This window comes from Hemiscyllium ocellatum, chromosome 47 (assembly GCF_020745735.1).
Source record: "Hemiscyllium ocellatum isolate sHemOce1 chromosome 47, sHemOce1.pat.X.cur, whole genome shotgun sequence".
NCBI lineage: Eukaryota > Metazoa > Chordata > Chondrichthyes > Orectolobiformes > Hemiscylliidae > Hemiscyllium > Hemiscyllium ocellatum.
The window spans coordinates 17,525,073-17,534,264 of record NC_083447.1 but is presented as its reverse complement, the minus strand read 5'-3'; positions in this window follow the sequence as shown (position 1 = coordinate 17,534,264).

Genomic DNA, 9,192 nt, shown 5'->3' with positions numbered 1-9,192 from the left:
TTACTCGGCAACGATGATGGAACAGCAAGACATTTCTGAGTCAGAGCTGTGAGAGAACGGGAAGAAAATTTGCAGGCAGCAGTGCTACAATGTGGGCAGCACGGTCAGAGGGAAATGGGTCTGGCTGGTTATGTCCTTTGGAGGGTCAGTGTGGATCCATTGGGCCGAAGGGCCTGTTTCCACACTGTAAGTAATCTAATGTGGCTGCTGCTCCTGTCCTTCCAGGTGGTAGAAGTTGTGCATTTGGAAGGTGCTGTTTAAGGAGCTATGAACAGTCAACAGCTCAGTCAGAAGTGCCTATAATACAGTAAAACTTTGGGAGTCTGATGCTGTCTTGCAGTTGTTTAATATTCAGACCACACATGATCCCTTTGGAGTCCCCTAAAACTCTTTTCTGCACTGGCCATCAACTTCCTCTTCCATTTCTGGCTCTGGTGTTCTGAGACCATTTTCCTGACGGTTTCTGCTGGCTTTGCAGAAGGGGCAGCAACATTCCCTGAGGGGTTGAGCCTGTTGCTGTCCCTTACAGCTCTCAGAGTTGGATTTACAGAACCACTTTGTGATCAGGGTGCTCACTACCAGAATGAGATCTGGAGAGGCAGGTGTGGTCTGGATTAAACCCCTCTGAAAACGACAGAATGATGGTAATCTGGAAGCAAAGTCAAGGAGCTCCTTACCCTGTGAAAACAGATCGCTTGGTAGGTGTGTGCTGGAGATTATCTGGAAACAGCCAGCAGAAGGCAATTCAGCTTAAGTGCTTGATTTTGTTCCATACTCCTGTTTCTTGTTACAGGTTAATATAAATAAAAACACTCCCATTTGTTTTATATACATGGTATCTGGTTGTCAAATCAAATTGCTGATGGAAAATTGATGGGTCTGAACAATGACTTTGAAAAGAAAAAAACCAAAGCAAGAAGGAAAGCACAACAAAACTCAGTCAAACACAGGAGAGAGTCAGAACATAGAAAAATACAGGCCCTTTGGCCCTCGATGTTGCGCCGATCCAAGCCCACCTAACCTACACTAGCCCACTAACCTCCATATGCCTATACAATGCCCGTTTAAATGCCCATAAAGAGGGAGAGTCCACCACTGCTACTGGCAGGGCATTCCATGAGCTCACGACTCGCTGAGTAAAGAATCCACCCCTAACATCTGTCCTATACCTACCACCCCTTAATTTAAAGCTATGCCCCATCGTAATAGCTGACTCCATACGTGGAAAAAGGTTCTCACGGTCAACCCTATCTAAACCCCTAATCATCTTGTACACCTCTATCAAGTCACCCCTAAACCTTCTTTTCTCCAATGAAAACAGCCCCAAGTGCCTCAGCCTTTCCTCATACGATCTTCCTACCACACCAGGCAACATCCTGGTAAACCTCCTCTGCACCCGTTCCAGTGCCTCCACATCCTTCCTATAGTATGGCGACCAAAACTGCACACAATACTTCTAGATGCGGCCGCACCAGAGTCTTATATAACTGCAACATGACCTCAGGACTCCAGAACTCAATTCCTCTACCAATAAAAGCCAGTACGCCATATGCCTTCTTCACAGCACTATTTACCTGGGTATCAGGATGGCAGATGCTGGGGATCAGTCGAAGAGTGTGATGCTGGAAAAGTACAGCCTGTCGGGCAGCGTTCGAGGAGCAGGAGAATCAATGTTTTGGCCATTCCTGATGAAGGGCTTATGTTCGAAACGTCTATTCTCCTGCTCCTCGGATGCTGCCTGACCCACTGCGCTTTTCCAGCACCACACTCTTCGACTCGGTCACACGAGGGACAACAACTGAGCAAGGACCCTAGGCACACAGCTGTCAGGTATCTCAACTGCTGAGTGTGTAACTTCACTATATTGGATACACAGCATTACAAGAACATACGCTCCTGATGTGGCTAGCAACCGTGGTTGAAGATGGTTAAATGATGTCTGGCCTCCAAGTGTCCCAACACCCACCCTCCCAATATCAAATGCTGGATATCCTAACAAACTATCACTCTCTAGAAAGCAGAAATCTCATCCTTAGAGCTTAGAAGAATGAGAGTCGACGTTATTGAAACATAAAAGATCTTTAATCGCTTGACAGGGTACATGCGAAAAGGTTGTTTCTCCTTGTGGGAGAGTCTAAGACCAGAGAGTATCACCTCAGAGGGAGGGATTGCCCGGTTAGGACAGACAGGGTACTGAATCTCAGAGATACCGAGGATGGTGAAACTGGAGAATTATTTACTGCAGTGGGGTTGTTAAATATATTCAAAGTAGAGACAGATTTTTAATAATAAGGGAATCAATGGATTATGGGAGAAAAGGCAGGAAAGTGCAGTTGAGGATTAGCAAATCAGCTGAGATCTCATTGAAGGGTGGAGTAGGGTTGATGATGGCTTGAAAGCTCCCACATCTTATTATCTGATTGGGATGATTCTCGAGAGTCAGACAAGGGCAGGAACGGTGGCACAGTCTCTGGAATGGTAACCCAGTGGCTAATGTTGAGGGGCTGCTAGCTTAAATCTGTTACTGTGTCACATCCTTTAGCGATGGAAATCTGCTGCCCTTTTCTTCTCTGACCAACATGTGACTCTAGACCCACAGCAACGTGGTTGCCTCTTGACTGCTCTCAGAAATGAGCGAGCAAGCCATTCAGTTCAAGAGCAATTAAGCCATGGCCCACAACTGTTGGCCTTGATTACATTAGATTCCCGAGTGAAAAGTGAGGTCTGCAGATGCTGGAGATCAGAGCTGAAAATGTGTTGCTGGTTAAAGCACAGCAGGTCAGGCAGCATCCAAGGAACAGGAAATTCGCCGTTTCGGCCCGAAACAGTGTAGGCCGAAGGGCCTGATTCCACACTGTAGGGAATCTAATGTAATCAAGTAGGGAAACAAGTCCACACTGATCCTTCGAAGAGTAACCCACCCAGACCCATTTCCCTCTAACTAATGCACCTATCACTATGGGCAATTTAGCATGGCCAATTCACCTAACCTGCACATCTTTGGACTGTGGGAGGAAACCAGAGCAAACACACAGACACGGGGAGAATGTGCAAACTGCACACAGACAGCTGCCCGAGGCTGGAATTGAACCTGGGTCTCTGGTGCTGTGAGGCAGCAGTGCTAACCACTGAGCCACCGTGCCAACCCAGTCTTGCCAGTGATGTGAAAGATTAAAGAGAAAGGTTTATCCCATCAATCAGTAAAACATGTTCTCCAAGGCTGTTCAGAAGCTCTTCCTACAGGGCTGAAAATCATATGTGGAGATCATCACCACAAACAAGGGATTCCAGTTCTGGTAGGTGAAATGCTATTTCAGACACAGAGAGAGCTATACTTCAAACTGTCCAAAATACTTCACCACAGGGACGAAGCTAATTCAAACACAGAATTATAGACTCTCTACAGTCTGGCAGGAGGCCTTTTGGCCCATCAAGTCAACACTGTCCCTCTTAAAAGCATCCCACTCTACTATATCCCTGTAACTCTGCATTTCCCATGGCTAATCTACCTGCACATCCCCGGACAATTTAGCATGGTCAATCCATCTTACCTGCACATTGGGGGAATGTAGGAGGAAGCTGGAGCACCCAGAGGAAACCTACTCAGACACAGAGAGAATATGCAAATTCCACACAGGCAGTCGCTAGAGGGTAGAATTGAAGTCGGGACCCTGACACTGTGAGGCAGCAGTGCTAACCACTGTGTCACCATACCACCCAGACAGTAATCTGCCCAGACAGTACAGTCCCAATGCAAAATGTCTTCATGAGCTGCTTAAGGACACAGTAGAACTGAAGCAAACTCATTACACTTCCATCAAGCTCAACCCTGTTAATTTTACGACAGAGAGAAGGAGTGTGTTCAGCAACAGCGATGCTTTTTAAATACTTTTAAGTCATGGAGTATGGGCGTTGCTACCATTTTTTGCCCACCTCCAATTTCCCCTTCAGAGGTGGTTTGACCTCCCTTCTTTAAACATTGCAGTCCATATGCTGTAAGTAGACCCACAATGTTGTTAAGGAGGGAATTCCATGATTTTGACTTAGCAACTGAAGGAACGGTGAAATATTTCTGGAGGGGCACCTGCACGAGGTGGTGTTCCTACTTATCTGTTGCCCTTGTTCCTCTGGATGGAAGTGGTTGAGAGCTTCAAAGGAGTCATGGAGAGTTTAGATTATATACAGTGTGGAAACAGGCCCTTCGGCCCCAACAAGTCTACACCGACCCTCCGAAGAGCAACCCACCCAGACCCATTCCCCTACATTTACCCCTTCACCTAACACTACAGGCAATTTAGCATGGCCAATTCACCTAACCTGCCCATCTTTGGACTGTGGGAGGAAATGGGAGTACCCGGAGGAAACCCACGCAGACACAGGGAGAACGTACAAACTCCACACAGACAGTTGCCCGAGGTGAGAATTGAACCTACAGCAGTGTATCTTGTAAATGGATCACACTGCTGCTACTGGACGTCAGTGGTGGAGGGAGTGGACATTTGTAGATGTGGGCTGAAAATGTGTTGCTGGAAAAGCGCAGCACGTCAGGCAGCATCCAAGGAGCTGGAGAATCGACGTTTCGGGCATGAGCCCTTCTTCAGCAATGTAGATTTGTAGATGTGGTGCCATCAAGTGGGCTGTTTTGATTTGATGGTGAGTATTGCCGAAGCTGCACTAATTCAAGCAAGTGGGGAGTGTTCCATTACACTCCTGACGTGTGTCTTGTAGTTGGTGAGCCTGGTCGGGGGAGTGCATTGTTAGACAGGGCACCAGAATGGATGATGATACTGAACAGTGTAGATCCTGACCGCATAGTGTTAGAGAAACAAAGTTGGAGAGAGACAAACTGACACGAACCAGGAGCATACAGAGCAAAGCTGGATGGAAAGGGGACAAGTGTTCTACTGGGAAGCCTCAACAGGCAAAAACAGATTTCAAGCACCTTTTGTGTTTCAACATTTATTCCTAGATACCGTTTGTGAGGGATTAAGTGCACAGAGGACTCTTAAGAGTTGGAAATCTGAAGGCCCAATAGGAATCAAAGAATTATGGCTTCAGCGGCTATGTTGACACTAATGTTGCTGTTTTAAGTAAAATTAGTGTCAAATCCTCACCAGGGTGAGCTAACTGTAACATTCCATTCACTCGCCTTCTGGGCCTTCAATGAAAAAGGGCCTATGTCAAATGGGAGTGAAATTCCATTCTGGCCAAATTAAATCATAGAAGGTATATCAGTTATACACAGTTCTGGGTACAGCTCCAAGATTGAGAAACATTTTTCCCCCTCTCTTACAAATAGTGGTTTCTCAGCAGTAAAACACTGTGCTCTGGTTATAATCTGTGAAACATCTTGCGACACTTTTCTAGATGTAATGATATTGCACGAATGCAAGTCATTGTTGTTCTAAAGTTTGAACTTGATGTCAAAGAATTCAGGCAGCAAAAGGGGAGGTGTAACTGTTCAACCTCCTCGCGGGAGCACGAGGCAGCGCTGATACAGCCATCGATGTAGCGGAGGAACAGGTGGAGGGTGGTGCCGGCGTAACTGCGGAAGGTGGACTGTTCCACATATCCAACAAACAGGTAGGCATAGCTGGGTCCCATGCAGGTGCCCATGGCTACCCCTTTGGTTTGGAGGAAATGGGAGGATTGGAAGCAAATGTTGTTGAGGGTGAGCACCAGTGCAGCTAAGCTGATGAGAGTGTCGGTGGAAGGGTACTGGTTGGGATGGCGTGAGAGGAAGAAACAGAGGGCTTGGAGACCTTCGTCATGGAGGTTCGATGTGTACAGGGACTGACGTCTCCAACTCAGCACCACCTTCTCGACCTGTCCATCACTCCCCCACTGACCTATCGCCTTCTCCCTCACTTTCATCCATCTATTGCTTTCTCAGCTATCTTCCCCCCCAGACCCCACTCCCCCCCAGACCCCACCCCCCCCAGACCCCACTCCCCCTCCCATTTATCTCTCAGCCCCGGCCCATAAGCCTCATTCCAGATGAAGAGCTTATGCCCGAAACGTCGATTCTCGTGCTCCTCGGATGCTGCCTGACCTGCTGTGCTTATCCAGCAACACACTCTTGACTCTCAGTGTAACTGTGTTTGCTTTCTAGTTTCACTTTCCATTCACACGATCGTCCTTCTAAATTGCAGAGTTTGGAAGGTTACGCTCCCAAAGAAAATGCTGGTCTTCAAGTAGAAATTCTTAATTTTTCCTCAGCCTCTCAATCTCCGATTAATTCCCAATTCCTCAGCAGCATGGCACAGCAGCTCCTTTGGTCTTGCCTCTTTCCCCCCATCCCTCACTAATCATCTGGAACCTTAAGGAAGAGTCTGGACTGTCTGTCCAGTATCAAACTCTAGACTTAACATTGCTGCTTCTTTCTCGAAGAACAAGGGCAGAATGCCATCACTTCCAAGTTCCCCTCCACGCCACACAACTCGTCAACTTGAAACTACGTCACTGCTCCATCACTAAAGCTGGGTCAAAGTCCTGAAATTTCTGTCATAACAGCATTGTGGGTGGACACACACCACGTGGACTGCAATCGCTCATGGAAGATGTTCACCGTCACCTCAAATGCCAACTGGAAACGGTCAATAAATGTTGGTCTCATCAGTGACGCACACATCCCATGAATGAGCTTTTAAAGGAGTCTCCCTTTTACTGTTGGACCCTCCTGTGTCATGCATCATTTCAGGAAATAGCAATAACAGTAATACGCAAGTCAACTCAGACCTTACCAAATACATCATCAAACTCTTATCTTGTTCATTCGATATCTTCAGAATCTGTGCATCAGTTCTACTGTTACTGTATCATCGAACCTTTTGGTAATCTGGCCAACATCTTACCTTTACATAGCCACACGTGTAAGTTACAGATCAGTGAGAGGAGTACTTCATCTGAGAGACAGCAGCGTGGGCGTGCATTGGATTGGTTACGCAGTAGAGGCTCTTGTCTTTACTAATTGCAATGGTTTGCCTTCGATTTTATTAGGTTTCACATGCGTCTAAGATCTAGAAATCAGCCTCTCTGTCCCTGCTAATGTCAGTTGGAAACAGTAATTATATCACAAGAACACAAACCATACCCAAGGGTCAAGGTGCAAACCTAGCAGAGGCAGAGAGTAAAGCGCACTTTATCTTTATCCTGGGTGTCAGTTTGATGTAGATGCATTTAATGCTGTGAATAACAGGTTTTTGATCTCTCATGGAATCAGGGATATGGGAAATGGGTAAGAAAAGAGAAGCTAATGCATAACCTCAGCCGAGATCATATTTGCAGACGATGGCAAAATGGCTGAATGGTTTACTTCAGGTCCATATTCCTCTCATGAATTTGCAAAGCTCGGCAAGGACAGGTTTGAGGCAATCCCTAATTGGATAGTGAATCTCTGCTTTATGACACCAATGGTGGGGCCTCTCTAATGATCCCCATTGAACCCACGCTTGTACAACAGGAAAATGTTGCACTGCATCAGGCTGCTACCGCCCACTCAGAAAGCAAAGGGTTGTGGGTAGTGAATCAGTCACTGGATCAATACAGATTGGCCATTATTATGGGGGAAGACTATGGTGCTAGTCTGGGAGGAGGCAACACCATAAGAATTAAGGGAAAAGTTAGTCACTAACAGCACCCTCCCAAATATTGGCAGCAGTATACAGGAATCTTCTCATTAGATCTCTCAGTTTGACAATTGTTTGTAAGTGGACACTGAGCTCATTGCTATGAAAAGCAACAACCTCTGCAAACACAGTTGGACGCATCAAAGGTGGGCACATGGTTCATTATTTGCACACATCCCTACATGCAGTATAACTCAATTATTTCACCTATTGTCATAGCCTGACATATTTTATCTAATTTAGCTCATGTCTCTTTGAGTTCACTGTCTGTTGTTTTCCGCCACACCTAGGGACAGCAGTAAGCTTTTCAGCCCCTCAAGCCTATTCCTCATAAAATAAGATCATTGCTGATCTTTGGCCTAACTGCATTTTCCTGTGTCTGGTCCATATTCCCCACAATGTAATCACTTCAGTGGAGTTTCTGTAACCACATTTACAGGTTTAAACGAGAAAAATCAGTGGCCCCAACACTGAGCCTTAGGGACCTGACTCGGTGCATCACATCATTTCTCCCCTAAATGACCATCCATTTTATGCCCTTTCGGATAATTTTTGTTCCACTTCCCAATCCTCTTCTTGCCTCCCTATGACTTTTGAGCTCAACTAACAACCTTTCATGTGGAACTTTATGGAAGTCTAGATTCAGTGGATTTCCCATTATTTCCGCATTCCAATTGGATTATCAATTTCAGCTGGAAGCAACACTCTGGAAGGTCTCTACTGATCAGCCTAACTAAAGATGATCAGTAAATTCCAAAGCTCGGGGGCTTCAGGATAAACCCTGAGAAATGTTAAGACACCGCTGAACTGAGAAAATGAGCGCTTGTTGGAGAGGTTTCAAAGTTGAAAGATCTCACAACGGGTGTAATAAAGCTCACTAATCTCAACAAAAAGGTATTGAAATTGTTAGCACAGATTATGATTTACAATTGACAAACATAAGCAGGCTGGATTTCTTTCAACTTTTAAAGGGAAGGGGATTAATGTAACTTGACAGCTTGGCAGATCTACTCTTTCTTTCACAAGCATTTTCATTTCACGTACTTAGCTCATGATTCTGTAGTTCCTATGCTCTTCGGAACTTCACTCCTTCATTCCAAACTAACACTCAGGTCAAGAGCAGCAACAGCTTTTACCCCTCCCTCAGTAAATAAAACAGAACTAGCAGGGTGAAAGGTTAGCTTTTACAATTCCCACTCACAACAGAGCCCTCCATATCTTTCTGGGAGCCAAACCTGCAACATGAAAGATGTTGTGAAACTTGAAAGAGTTCAGAAAAGATTTACAAGGATGTTGCCAGGATTGGAGGGTTTGAGCTACAGGGAGAGGTTGAATAGGCTGGGGCTGTTTTCCCTGGATTGTCGGAGGTTGAGGGGTGACCTCATAGAGGTTTATAAAATCATGAGGGGCATCGATAGGGTAAGTAGGCAAAGTCTTTTCCCTGGAGTGGGGAAGTGCAGAACTCGTGGGCATAGGTTTAAGGTGAGAGGGGAAAGATATAAAAGAGACCTAAGGGGCAACCTTTTCACGCAGAGGGTGATAAGTGTATGGAATGAGCTGCCAT